The 13,781-nt window shown below is 36.7% G+C and overlaps 1 pseudogene; it reads right to left on the bottom strand.

Annotated features, from left to right (window-relative positions):
• Window positions 1-8,927: 8,927 nt before the first annotated feature.
• On the bottom strand, window positions 8,928-10,048 carry LOC108289398 (annotated as a pseudogene).
• Window positions 10,049-13,781: the final 3,733 nt, after the last annotated feature.

The following is a 13,781-nucleotide window of genomic DNA, read 5'->3' as shown; positions in this document are numbered from 1 at the left end:
CCATGGCAACCTCCGCCTCCTGGGTTCAGGCAATTCTCCTGCCTCAGCCTCCTGAGTAGCTGGGATTACAGGCATGCGCCACCATGCGCAGCTGATTTTTTGTATTTTTAGTAGAGACGGGGTTTCACCATGTTGACCAGGATGGTCTCGATCTCTTGACCTCGTGATCCACCCGCCTCGGCCTCCCAAAGTGCTGGGATTACAGGCTTGAGCCACCGCGCCCGGCCTATAGTTTTTAATCTTTAAAGGAAAACAGCCTATGTTTAATGTAGAGCTAATTACCTTAAAATAACCATCTTACTGACTCTCCAAGTATTTTCACATGATGCACTAAGTTTATACTGGTAGACAAACATCATCTGGAAATAGAGATGACTATATTTTCTTCCAAATAGACAATTCTATAGAAACCATTGGAAAAAATTATGACTATTATATCTAATGAGACAGGTCATTTAAGTAATACATAGAATACAAATTTTTTTAAACCTAGTTTTCCTGAAAACGAGCAATAAACTGAAAAAAAAATCATAATAGGGACATGTAGTTTTTACAGGAGCAATGTACCTAAGAATTGTGAATGAAATATGCAAAGCTTAATTTTCTCATATAAAGAGAATTTCAAATATTTAATCTGTTACATAAAAGAACCTACAAATAAGTGAGCCTACATAATAATTTACTATATGTGAAGTAGGAATATGTGAAGTTGTCAGTCCTTTACAAATGACTTTGCAAGTTAAACTTCAATCCAATAAAGCCTCAAAGTTGCTTGCCAAATTTTTTGTCTGAATTTTTTTAAAGTGATGCTTTCACAGAGTTCAACACATCAAAGATAGAATATGATGAATCAAAGATCCACAAATAATAGCCAAAACTATAAATCTCTTGGAAGAAATCAAAGGAGAAAAGCTTCATGACATTGGATTTGGCAATGATTTCTTGGGTATCACACCAAAAGAAAAGGCAACAAAAGAAAAAATTAATAAATTTGCTATATAAAAATTAAAAACTTCTGTACATCAAAGGACACAGGCAGCAGAAGGAAAAGGCCACTGGTAAAATGGGAGAAAATACTTGCAAATCATCTCTCTGATAAGGAGTTAATAGCCATAATAAATTAAGAATTCCTACAACTCCAACAGCAAAAAAAAAGAAAGAAAACCTTGATTTTAAAATGGGCAAAGGACTTGAATAAACATCTCTTCAAAGAAGATATATAAATTTCTAACAAGCATATGAAAATACGCTCAGCATTACTAATCATTGGGCAAATACAAATCAAAACCACAATGATACACTGACTCATATCCATTAGGCTACTATTTTTTAAAAAATACAGAAAATAACAAGTGTTGGTGCATACATGCAGAGTCTTAGTTTTGCAAGATAAAAAGAGTTTTGGGGATTGGTTGCACAATGTATGAATATATTTGATGCTACTGAACTGTATGCTTATAAAGGCTAATTTGCCACATTTTAGGTTATGTGTATTTTACCACAATTTTTTTTTTCTTGAGATAAGATCTTGCTCTATTACCAGAGTGGAGTGCAGCGGCACAATCATGGCTCACTGCTGCTTCAAACTCCTGGGCTCAAGCAATCCTCCCACTTCAGCCTCCCAAGTAGCTGGGGCTATAGGTGTGCACCATCACACCTGGCTGACTTCTAAATTTTTTATTGAGTGACAGGGTCTTACAATGTTGCCCAGGCTGGTCTCAAACTTCCGGGTTTAAGCAGTCCTCCTGCCTCAGCCTCCAACATTTTTGTTGATATTATAGGCATGAGCCTCCACATTCAGCCAAAATTTTTTTTAGAGACACAAACACACCAGCATCTAAAGATGCCATATGAAGAATGAAAGCCCTAAGAATGAGAGCTAAAAAAAAAAAAAAAAAAAAAAAAAAAAAAAAAAAAAAAAAAAAAAAAAAAAAAAAAAAAAAAAAAAAAAAAAAAAAAAAAAAAAAAAAAAATATTCAGAAGAAATTACAGCGATCAACTTTTATGACCTTGGACCTAGAAATGGTTTTGTAGATATGTGCTAAATATATGAACAACAAAAGAAAAAATAAATATATTGGATTTCATCAAAATTTAAAAGTATGTGTCTCAAAGGACACATTGAGAGAGTGAAAAGACAACCCAAGAATGGGAGGAAATATTTGCAAATTATATGTCTGATAAGGGTCTAGTATCCAAAATATATTTTTTAAAACTTACAATTCAACAACAAAATGGCAATCCAATTTTTTACATGGGGACATAGATTTGGAGCTGAACACTTAAACAGATATTTCTATGAAGAAAATATACTACTGTCAAATAACCACACAAAAAAAATGTTCAACATCTCTAGGCATTTATACAATGAATATCAAAGGTACAAAAGTATAATATACATATCTAATCATAAAAATTAAAATATTAAATAGTGACAGCACCAAATGTTGGTCAGAATATTAAAAAACTGGCTCACTCATACATAGTGAGAATGTAAAAAGTTTATCAGTTTCTTTTTTTTTTTTAGTTTATTTCTTTAATTAAACCTAAAATCACTCTACATGTTAATAACAATTAGGATAGAAAAGAGACAAAGAACAAATAGAAATAAATTCCTCCTATATAGCAGTACTTGGTTGGATATAGATGGAAAACATCAGTCAGGAGCATTAATTTGAATTGATTGTCAAAAATGTACTTTTAGCATGTGTTTTGCTTTAGTATATACACATACATATATATGTATATGTATGTATATATATGTATGTGTATATATATATATATATAAACTTATACTTGTTCTTTGCATATATATATGTGTGTGTGTGTGTGCATGTACATATATATATGTATGTGTATATACATATATACATGTATGTATATATATATATATAAAGGCTGTAATTAAGGAGTGGTGTAATTAAGTTGAACTATCCCATCTTTCTTCTCATTTCTAATACATTCATACAAACAAAGAGATGTATGCTACTGTAAGGAGGTCTTTATAAAATATATGACCCAATGCAGTTAAGTGACATGAAGAAAATCCTTTTCCTCCCTAGGACTGGATCGCTATTCCAAAAAGTTAGAAGACGGAATGAGATGATCTTTAAGTTTTGACAATCTACGTACACACATCAATAATATGTCATGATGTAGGTAGACAACAAGGCTATACTTTCTTTTCTATTTTTTTTATTGTACTTTAGGTTCTGGGGTACATGTGCAGATCATGCAGGACTGTTGCATAGGTATATATATATATATATATATATATATATATANAGGTTCTGGGGTACATGTGCAGATCATGCAGGACTGTTGCATAGGTATATATATATATATATATATATATATATATATATATATATATATATATATATATATATACACATACATATATATATATATATATATACACATACATAGGTATATACACAGCAAGGTGGTTTGCTGCCTTCATCCCCCCATCACCAATATATGGTATTTCTCCCCTGATTATCCCTCCCCACCTTATCCATCCCCCACTGTCCCTCCCCTAGCCCCCACCCAACTGACCACAGTATGTGATGCTCCCTTCCCTGTGTCCACATGTTCTAATTGTTCAATACCCACCTATGAGTGTATACGTGCCACATATTCTTTATCCAGTCTATTATTGATGGACATTTGGGTTGGTTACAGGTCTTTGCTATTGTGAACAGTGCTGTAATGAACTTATGTGTGCATGTGTCTTTATAATAGAACAATTTATAATTCTTTGAGTATATACCCAGTAATGGGACTGCTGGGTCAAATGGTATTTCTATTTCTAGGTCCTTGAGGAATCACCATACTGTCTTCCACAATGGTTGCACTAATTTGCACTCCCACTAACAGTGTAAAAGTGTTCCTATTTCTTCACATCCTCTCCAACATCTGTCTCCAGATTGTTTAATTATCACCATTCTAACTGGCGTGAGATGGTATCTCAGTGTGGCTTTGATTTGCATTTCTCTAGTGACCAGTGGTGATCAGCATTTTTTCATATGTTTCTTGGCCTCATATATGTCTTCTTTTGAAAAGTGTCTGTTCATGTCCTTAGCCCACTTTTGAATGGGTTTGTTTGTTTGTTTTCTTGTAAATCTGTTTTAGTTTTTGTAGATTCTGGATATTAGCCCTTTGTCAGATGGGTAGATTGCAAACATTTTTTTCCCATTCTGTTGGTTGCGTGTTCACTCTGATGACTGTGTCCTTTGCTGTGCAGAAGCTCTGGAGTTTAATTAGATCCCTTTTGTCTATTTTGGCTTTTGTTGCCAATGCTTTTGCTGTTTTAGTCATGAAGTCCTTGCCTATGCCTATGTCCTGAATGGTTTTGCTTAGGTTTTCTTCTAGGGCTTTTATGATGTTAGGTCTTATGTTTAGGTCTTTTATCCATCTGAAGTTAATTTTAGTGTAAGGTGTCAGGAAGGGGTCCAGTTTCTGCTTTCTGCACGTGGCTAGCCAGTTTTCCCAACATCATTTATTAAACAGGAAATCCTTTTCCCATTGCTTGTTTTTGTCAGGTTTGTCAAATATCACATGATTGCAGATGTGTGCTGTTGCTTCTGAGGCCTCTGTTCTGTTCCATTGGTCTATGTCTCTGTTTTGGTACCAGTACCATGCTGTTTTGATTACTGTAGCCTTGCAGTATAGTTTGAAGTCTGGTAACGTGATGCCTCCAGCTTTGTTCTTTTTTCTTAGGATTGTTTTGGCTTTGCAGGCTCTCTTTTGGTTCCATATGAGGTCTGAAGTGGTTTTTTCCAGTTCTGGGAGGAAGATCATTGTTAGCATGATGGGGATGGCGTTGAATCTATAAATTACTTTGGGCAGTATGACCATTGATTCTTCCCAACCATGAGCATGGAATGTTTTTCCATCTGTTTCTTTCCTCTCTTATTTCCTTGAGCAGTAGTTTGTAGTTCTCCTTGAAGAGGTCCCTTACATCCTTTGTTAGTTGTATTCCTAGGTATTTTATTCTCTTTGTAGCAATTGTGAATGGCAGTTCACTTTTGATTTGGCTCTCTGTCTGTTATTGGTGTATAGAAATGCCTGTTATTTCTGCACATTGATTTTGTATCCTGAGATTTTGCTGAAGTTGCTTATCAGTTTCAGGAGATTTTGGGTTGAGTGATGGGGTCTTCTAATATACAATCATGTCATCTACAAATAGAGACAATTTGTCTTCCTCTTTTCCTAATTGAATACCCTTTATTTCTTTTTCTTGCCTGACTGCTCTGGCTAGAACTTCCAATACTATACTGAAGAGGAGTGGTGAGAAAGGGCATCCTTGTCTTGTGCGAGATTTCAAAGGTAATGTTTCCAGTTTCTGCCTGTTCAGTATGATATTGGCTGTTGGTTTGTCATAAATAACTTTTATTATTTTGTGATATGTTCCATCGATACCTAGTTTATTGAGAGTTTTTAGCATAAAGGGCTGTTGAATTTGTCGAAGGCCTTCTCTGCGTGTATTGAGATAATCATGTGGTTTTTGTCTTTCATTCTGTTTATGTGATGGATTACGTTTATAGACTTGCGTATGTCGAACCAGCTTTGCATCCCTAGGGAAGCCTACTTGATCATCATCAATAAGCTTTTTGATTTGCTGTTGCATTCTGTTTGCCAGTATTTTATTGAAGATTTTTGCGTCGATATTCATCGTGGATATTGGCCTGAAGTTTTCTTTTTTTGTTGTGTGTCTGCCCAGTTTGGGTATTAGGATGATGTTGGTCTCATAAAATGAGTTGGGGAGGATTCCCTCCTTTTGTATTGTTTGGAATAGTATCAGAAGGAATGGTACCAGTTCCTCTTATTATGTCTGGTAGATTTCGGCTGTAAACTTGTCTGGACCCAGGCTTTTATTAGTTGGTAGGCTATTAATTGCTGTCTCAACTTCAGCCCTTGTTATTGGTCTATTCAGGGTTTTAACTTCTTCCTGGGTTCGTCTTGGGATAGTGCAAGTGTCCAGGAATTTATCCATTTCTTCCAGATTTACTGTTTTTTGTGCATAGTGTTGTTTGTTCTGATCTCTGATGGTAGTTTGTATTTTTGTGGAATAGGTGGTGATGTCTCCTTTATCATTTTTTATTGCATCTATTTAATTCTTCTCTCTTTTCTTCCTAATTAGGCTGGCTAGTGGTCTATCCATTTTGTTGATCTTTTCAAAAAAACAGCTCCTGGATTTGTTGATTTTTTGAAGGATTTTTGTGTCTCTATCTCCTTCAGTTCTGCTCTGATCTTAGTTATTTCTTGTCTTCTGCTAGCTTTTGAGTTTCTTTGATCTTGTTCCTCTAACTCTTTCAATTTGGATGATAGGGTGTCGATTTTAGACCTTTCCTTACTTCTCATGTGGGCATTTATTGCTATGAATTTCCCTCTAGACACTGCTTTAAATGTGTCCCAGAGATTCTGGTATGTTGTTTCTTCATTGGTTTTGAAGAACATTTTTATTTCTGCCTTCATTTCACTGTTTATCCAGTCGACATTCAGGAGCCAGTTGTTCATTTGCCATGAAGTTGTGTGGATTTGAGTTAATTTCTTAATCCTGCGTTCTAATTTGATTGCACTGTGGTCTGAGAGACTGTTTGTTATAATTTCCATTTTTTTGTATTTGCTGAGGAGTGATTTACTTCCAATTTGTGGTTGATTTTAGAGTAAGTGTGATGTGGTGCTGAGAAGAATGTATATTCTGTGGACTTGGGGTGAAGAGTTCTGTAAATGTCTACTAAGTTCACTTGGTTCAGATCTGCATTCAAGTCCTGGATTTCCTTGTTGATTTTCTGTCTCATTGATGTCTAATATTGACAGTGGACTGTTAAAGTCTCCCACTATTATTGTGTGGGAGTCTAAGTCTCTTCGTAGGTCATTAGGCACTTGCTTTATGTATCTGGGTGCTCCTGTATTGGGTGCGTATATATTTAGAATACTTAGCTCTTCTTGTTGCATTGATACTTTTACCATTATGTAATACCCTTCTTTGTCTCTTTTGATTTTTGTTGGTTTAGAGTCCATTTTATCAGAGACTAGAATTGCCACCCCTGCTTTTTTTTGCTCTACATTTGTTTGGTAAATCTACTTCCAGCCCTTTTATTTTGAGTCTATGTCTGTCTTTGCATGTGAGATGGGTCTCCTGAATATAGCACACCAATGGTTCTTGACTTTTTATCCAATTTGCCAGTCTGTGTCTTTTTATTGGGGCATTTAGTCCATGTACATTTAACGTTAATATTGTTGTACGTGAATTTAATCCTGCGATTTTGTTACTGGTTGGTTGTTTTGCACTTTGGTTGGTGTAATTTCTTCATTGCATCGTTGGTCTTTACCATTTGGTTCTTTTTCTTGCAGTGGCTGGTATTGGTTTTTCCTTTCTGTGTTTAGTGTTTCCTTCAGGAGCTCTTGTAGGGCAGGTCTGGTAGAGACAAAATCTCTCAGCAATTGCTTGTCCATAAAGGATTTTATTTCTCCTTCACTTACGATGCTTAGCTTGGCTGGATATGAAATTCCGTGTTGAAGGTTCTTTTCTTTAAGGATGTTGAATATTGGCCCCCACTCTCTTCCGGCTTGTAGGTTTTCTGCCAAGAGACCCACTGTGAGTCTGATGTGCTTCCCTCTGTGGGTGACCGGACCTTTCTCTCTGCCTGCCCTTACTATTTTTTCCTTCATTTCAACCCTGGTGAATCTGATGATTATGTGTCTTGGGGTTGTTCTTCTAGAGTAGTATCATTGTGATGCTCTCTGTATTTCCTGTATTTGAATGTTGGCCTGCCTTGCTAGGTTGGGGAAGTTCTCCTGGATAATATCCTGAAGTGTGTTTTCCAGCTTGGATTCATTCTCCCCGTCATCTTCCGGTACATCAATCAAGTACAGATTGGGTCTTTTTATATATTCCCATATTTCTTGGAGACTTTGTTCATTTCTTTTCACTCCTTGTTCTCTTTTCTTGCCTTCTCATTTTATTTCATTGAGTTGATCATCAATCTCTGATATCCTTTCTTCTACTTGATGTATTCAGCTATTGAAACTTGTGTATGCTTCATGAAGTTCTTGTGCTGCGTTTTTCAGCTCCATCAAGTCGTTTATGTTCTTCTCTAAGCTGGATATTCTCGTTAGCATTTCTTCTAACATTTTTTCAAGGTTTTTAGCTTCTTTGCATTGGGATAGAACATGTTCCTTTAACTCACAGTAGTTTGTTATTACCCACCTTCTGAAGCCTGCTTCTGTCAATTTGTCAAATTCTTTCTCCATCTGGCTTTGTTTCCTTGCTGGTGAGGAGTGATGATCTCATGATGGGGGAAAGGTGTTCTGGTTTTTGATGGTTTCATTCTTCTTGTGCTGGTTTCTTCCCATCTCGTTGGATTTATATAGTTTTGATCTCAGGTAACTTCTTGGGGAGTTGGCCTTTCCTTTGTCTGCCTGCAGAGGCACTGCTGGGCTCCCACGGATTCAGTGGAGCTGCTGTGCCTTTTATTTACTCAGGAAAATTGGACTGGCTTCTGCAATGGCGGCTTCCCTTCCCCTAGCCGGGCTCGATCGTTCCTGGTTGCTCTCTAACTGATGTTCTCGGTGCGAAACTCTAGAGTGAGAGTTTTTTAGCCTGCTGGCCTTTGTGCAGGGGAACCTGTCCTGCCATATGAGCTGCTTCCCTGCTTTTAGTTCCTCTTCATTCTGGGGGCAGGTAGTTCTGCCCAGCTGGCTTTCTCAACAAAGCTATGCTTTCTTGAGCCACGATGCTAGGCTTGACCATGTGGCTTGCTTAAAACAACAATGATGCATTATCTTCTAAGAGCCAACTGAAATGCCTGTTATCTCCTTATTCCTCTGTAAATAAGAATGATGATGTCCTAAATAGGGGTTGTTCCTTCAGCTTCAATCCTGGAGTGAAGATGACATGGAACTATCAACAGCTGATGTTAACCAACTGGGAAATATAACACCTTTGTTGTTGTTACTACAGCATAACCTAATAAAAAATAATTACATACAAAAATTTGCTAATAATTATCAGTTCATAAACTTTAAAACTTAATAGAAAACATCATATAAAATATGACACAATAGAAATAAGTTTAAAGTAACTTTTAAAAATGAAAAATAGTATTTGTAATAAAAAATTGACAATCATATAAACAGAATGTTTTGATTTTTATTTTATTTTTAAATTGGTGTACATAGAAGTTTCCTTGTGATTTCTGAGTCCTAAAATCACTATCCCAAGTAAGAATCATTATTTCTAAAAAATATTTTTCTTCATCATTAAGATTTTCCAAGATAATATTTCCAACATTATATAAAGGACAATCCTCTTAAGCAATCCAGGTTTCCAAATATGATCCATGGGCAAGCTTTCTCCTGAATTATTACGACATAACCATAACATTAATTTCTTAGCTGTTAATTTGTTATCATTTCTAAGACTAACTAGAGCACCTCGAAAGTGTATGATCTTTCCAATGCTCCATGGGTGGCAAAAGAACCATTGGTTTTCTCTCCTCTCTGCTCCCTTTAGGTTAAAAACCTGAAAGTAAAATTCTTTCTATTTATAAAAGAGATACTATCAAACAATATTTAAAAAAAACAAAGTCCAGCTATATATTGCTTACATGAGACATACTATGCCAATGACTCATCTCCATCAGCAGGCAACTTTAATTTTATCAATGCAACCTTGCAGCTGTTTCACTATTTTTTGCATCTTTCTGTTGTTCACTTACTGTTTCTCCCGCCTTGGAATCAATAATATCTTTAACAAGTTTCTGAGAGGCAGCCATAGGAGACTTTTGGATTTCCAGTTTTTCACACTCATGATCTGACTGATGACAGTGTCTCAGGCAAAAATTCTTACAGTGAGTACACCTAATATCCACAAGTTCTCATTCAGCACAGTCCTTGAATTAATGGGTAAGATATCTTTTTATCTGTTTTTAGTCTTCATTGATTACAGTCACCTCAGAACAACTATGGATTTGTATTCAAGACAAAACATTCCTAAACAATCATAACATACAAATGGAGGAAAACCCACTGCTGCCATCCATGGAGGCAAAGCAGGGCTCAGGTCTCATGCAACCAAGGATGGGGATTCTCCAATAACCTTGCTACCAGCAGTGCTATGCCTGGCAGTGCTACTGGATGTCCAACTCCACCAACTACCAGGTGCCACAAGGGGCAAGACAGAGCCTGAGGGGGTGGGATACTCTGTTAAGGTCTTATAAATAAATATGCAATTACCATGCACTCAGCAATTGTACTCTCAGCCACGTAACCTAAAGAAATGTAAAGTTATATTTACCAATAAAACTGCATATGGATATTTATTACAACTTTGTGATAATTAAAAACTGGAAACAACTCAGTGTCCTGCAAAATATTAAATGCTAAAATCATAACAATAATATATGGGCCTGTAATTCCAGCACTTTGGGAGGCTGAGATGGGTGTATCACTTGAGGTCAGGAGTTTAAGCCAACATGGTGAAACTCAATCTCTACTAAAAATACAAAAATTAGCTAGGTATGGTGATGCAACCCTGCAATTCCAGCTACTTGGGAGGCTGAGGCAGAAGAATCGCTTAAACCCAAGAGTCAAAGGTTGCAGGGAACCGAGATGATGCCACTGCACTCCAGCCTGGGAAACAGAACAAGACTTTGTCTCAAAAATAATAGTAATAATAATATATAGATTATTATTGAGCAACAAAAGAAACAAACTATTGATACACACAACAATTTAGATGGATCTCAAGGGGATTTTGTTGAGTGAAAAATAAAACAATCTTCAAAGGTTAGATACTGTATGATTCATTTATGTAGCATTCCTGAAATGACAAAATTACGAGATAGAGAACAGAGTAGTAGTTGCTAGGTGTTGGAGATGAGACGGAGGGAGGTGATGGTGTTTATAAAAGGATATCAGAAAGGATTCTTATGATGGAACTACTTTGTATCTTGATTATGGGTGGTAATTACACAAATCTACACATGCAATAAAATTACATAGAACTAAGTACAGATATATGCGATAAGTGCATGTAAAACTGGCAAAATCTGAATAAGGTAAATGGATTCTATTAATGTCAATTCTCTGATTATGATATTGTACTATGGCTATGTACTATGTTTATAATATGTGTAATCTCTAGGCCAGTAGCATCACCTGGCACTTGTTAGAAATACAAAACTCGTGGGCCTGACTTCAGACCTACAGAATCAGAAATACTGGATGGGGCTCAGCAACTTGTTTTTAACAAGCTCTGAGCTGATTCAGATGAATGCAAATGATTCTCAACCACTGCTTTAGCTTATAACCTGCTGATCCCTAGGCAGCCATATCTGGACTGGATGGAGACAACTGTTTATCACCCAAAGATCCAGGTTTTCAAGCTGGAAGCAGTAATAGCATGAGATTTGCAGGTTGATGAACTTGGGGAAGAGATGACTGTATTCCAAGAAAGAGGAAAAAGGGTGTCTAAAAATGTTCTATAGCCATAGGGATAGAGTTTATTTGTTAACTGACCCAACTTCTCTCTTCCTGCCTTCTAGTCAAGACTGGCCATGTGACATGCGACACTGTTCTGATTAATGAGATGTAAGTGGAAATCTGCTATGAGGCTCCTGGGAAAACTTGTTTTCTTGATCTATATTTTGCTCACTTTCCCTTTTGAGCTACTGAGTGCACATGTACGAGAGCCATCCTAAGAAAATAATCAGAAATGTGTATAAAACTTTAGCTTGTTATCTTTAGCATAGTGTATTTATTAGAAATAATCTTAATGTTCAACAATAGGACTATAAATAATTTTTTACATTTTTTTTTTTTTGAGACAGAGTTTCGCTCTTGTTACCCAGGCTGGAGTGCAATGGCGCAATCTCAGCTCACCACAACCTCTGCCTCCTGGGTTCAGGCAATTCTCCTGCCTCAGCCTCTTGAGTAGTTGGGATTACAGGCACGCGCTACCATGCCCAACTAATTTTTTGTAGTTTTTTTAGTAGAGACGGGGTTTCACCATGTTGACCAGGATGGTCTCGATCTCTTGACCTCATGATCCACCCGCCTCGGCCTCCCAAAGTGCTGGGATTACAGGTGTGAGCCACCACACCCCGCCACATTCAAGTTTAAGAACCACTGGTATACTCTATATAGTGTGTGTGTGTGTGTGTGTGTGTGTGTGTGTGTGTGTGTGTAATGTCTATATACGTAAATTTTTTTACATGTAAGAACACTCCAAAATGTTAACAAAGCTATAACTCGGCGTAATTTCTCCATTATAATGAACCTTGTATTACTGTGTAGTTTTGTCTTTGTTTTTGTTTGCTTGGTTTTTGACCCAGCGTCTTGCTCTGTCACCCAGGCTGCATCGCAGCTCACTGCAGTGTCTAACTCCTGGGCTCAAATGATCCTTTCACCTAAGCCTCCTGAGTAGCTAAAACTACAGTCATGTGTCACCATGCCTGACTAATTTTTCAATTTTTTTTTTTTTAGAGATTGGGGTCTCCCTGTGTTGTCCAGGCTGGTCTCAAACTCCTGGCTTCAAGCAATCCTCCTGCCTCAGCTTCCCAAAGTGCTGAGATTATAGGTGTGAGCTACTGCACCCAGGCCTTATTGTTTATGTTGATAATTTTCTACCCTATAAGCATTATCACTTTTAATACAAGAAAAAAAATGAAATTTTTATTATTAGAAAAAGAAGAGGAAATAATTAAAGCTCAAGGTAGAGCAATATAGAGCCAAAGAAGCAGCTCAGACAGGAACGAGATGCCTGAGAGGTCTTAAATATCTGCTTTCAAATGGTATTTAAGCATCTCCTCCTCATCAGGCTTTAGCTTATTGATCAGCATTACAAACTCGAAATCTGAAATTTGAAGTGCTTCTACACCTGTAACTTTTTGAGCACCAACATGACGCTCAAAACAAATGCTCATTGGAGCATTTAGGATTTCAGACTCTTGGATTTGGGATGCTCAAACAGCATAATGAAAATATCCCAAAATCAGAAAAAAAATGAAATACAAGACACTTCTGGTCCCAAGCATTTGTGATGAAGGATACTCAATCTGTAATAGTTACATGCCAGTGTACTTGCTCCTCCCTGATTCAAACAATGAAATCAGATCAATTTACAGAGTCTCTCCAAGAATTACAGCACACATGCACACACACACACACACACATATATATATGCAAAGAACAAGTATAAGTTTATTTTAGTCACACATAACTTTTTCCTTAATATAAGATAAACCCTTTTCCTAACTTATGTTTTTGCCTTTGGGGAGCCTCTATTTTCAGATGCACAGGAAGCAGAAAACACACTGGGAAAAAAAAAATCACTCCTCAAGGAGTGGTGTGATCAATGCTCTTTCCATGCACTGCCTCTCACTCCATTTCCACCTGGAAGATGTAATGCAGCAGGAGAAACCAGACCCTAAATATTTTACCAGATATTTTTCTAAGGGTTTATGATTCTAGAATTCAAATTAGATTTTTCATTTTAGAAATAGGATTTTTAAAACATTAAAATTCTTCAGAAGCTTCCACTGCAGAGCTAGTGATAATAACAGATCATTGAAGCAACAGCCATCCTTCCCAAGGCAACATTCCAGCCATAACCAATTCGCTTAATGGCCACAGGAGTCAGGCCTTTGTCTCCCTTACTGTCTCACCGTTTATTTCAATAGAGAAGTGAACCCAAAAGGATGAAATTCACAGTGCACTTTTGGCCACTGATAAACTATAGAATTAAACAGAACATATAATTTTTAAAATAA

The sequence above is a fragment of the Cebus imitator genome, unplaced genomic scaffold (assembly GCF_001604975.1).
Source record: "Cebus imitator isolate Cc_AM_T3 unplaced genomic scaffold, Cebus_imitator-1.0 Scaffold402, whole genome shotgun sequence".
Lineage (NCBI taxonomy): Eukaryota > Metazoa > Chordata > Mammalia > Primates > Cebidae > Cebus > Cebus imitator.
Note: the sequence above shows the minus strand (reverse complement) of the source record. Positions and strands in the feature narration are given on the sequence as shown.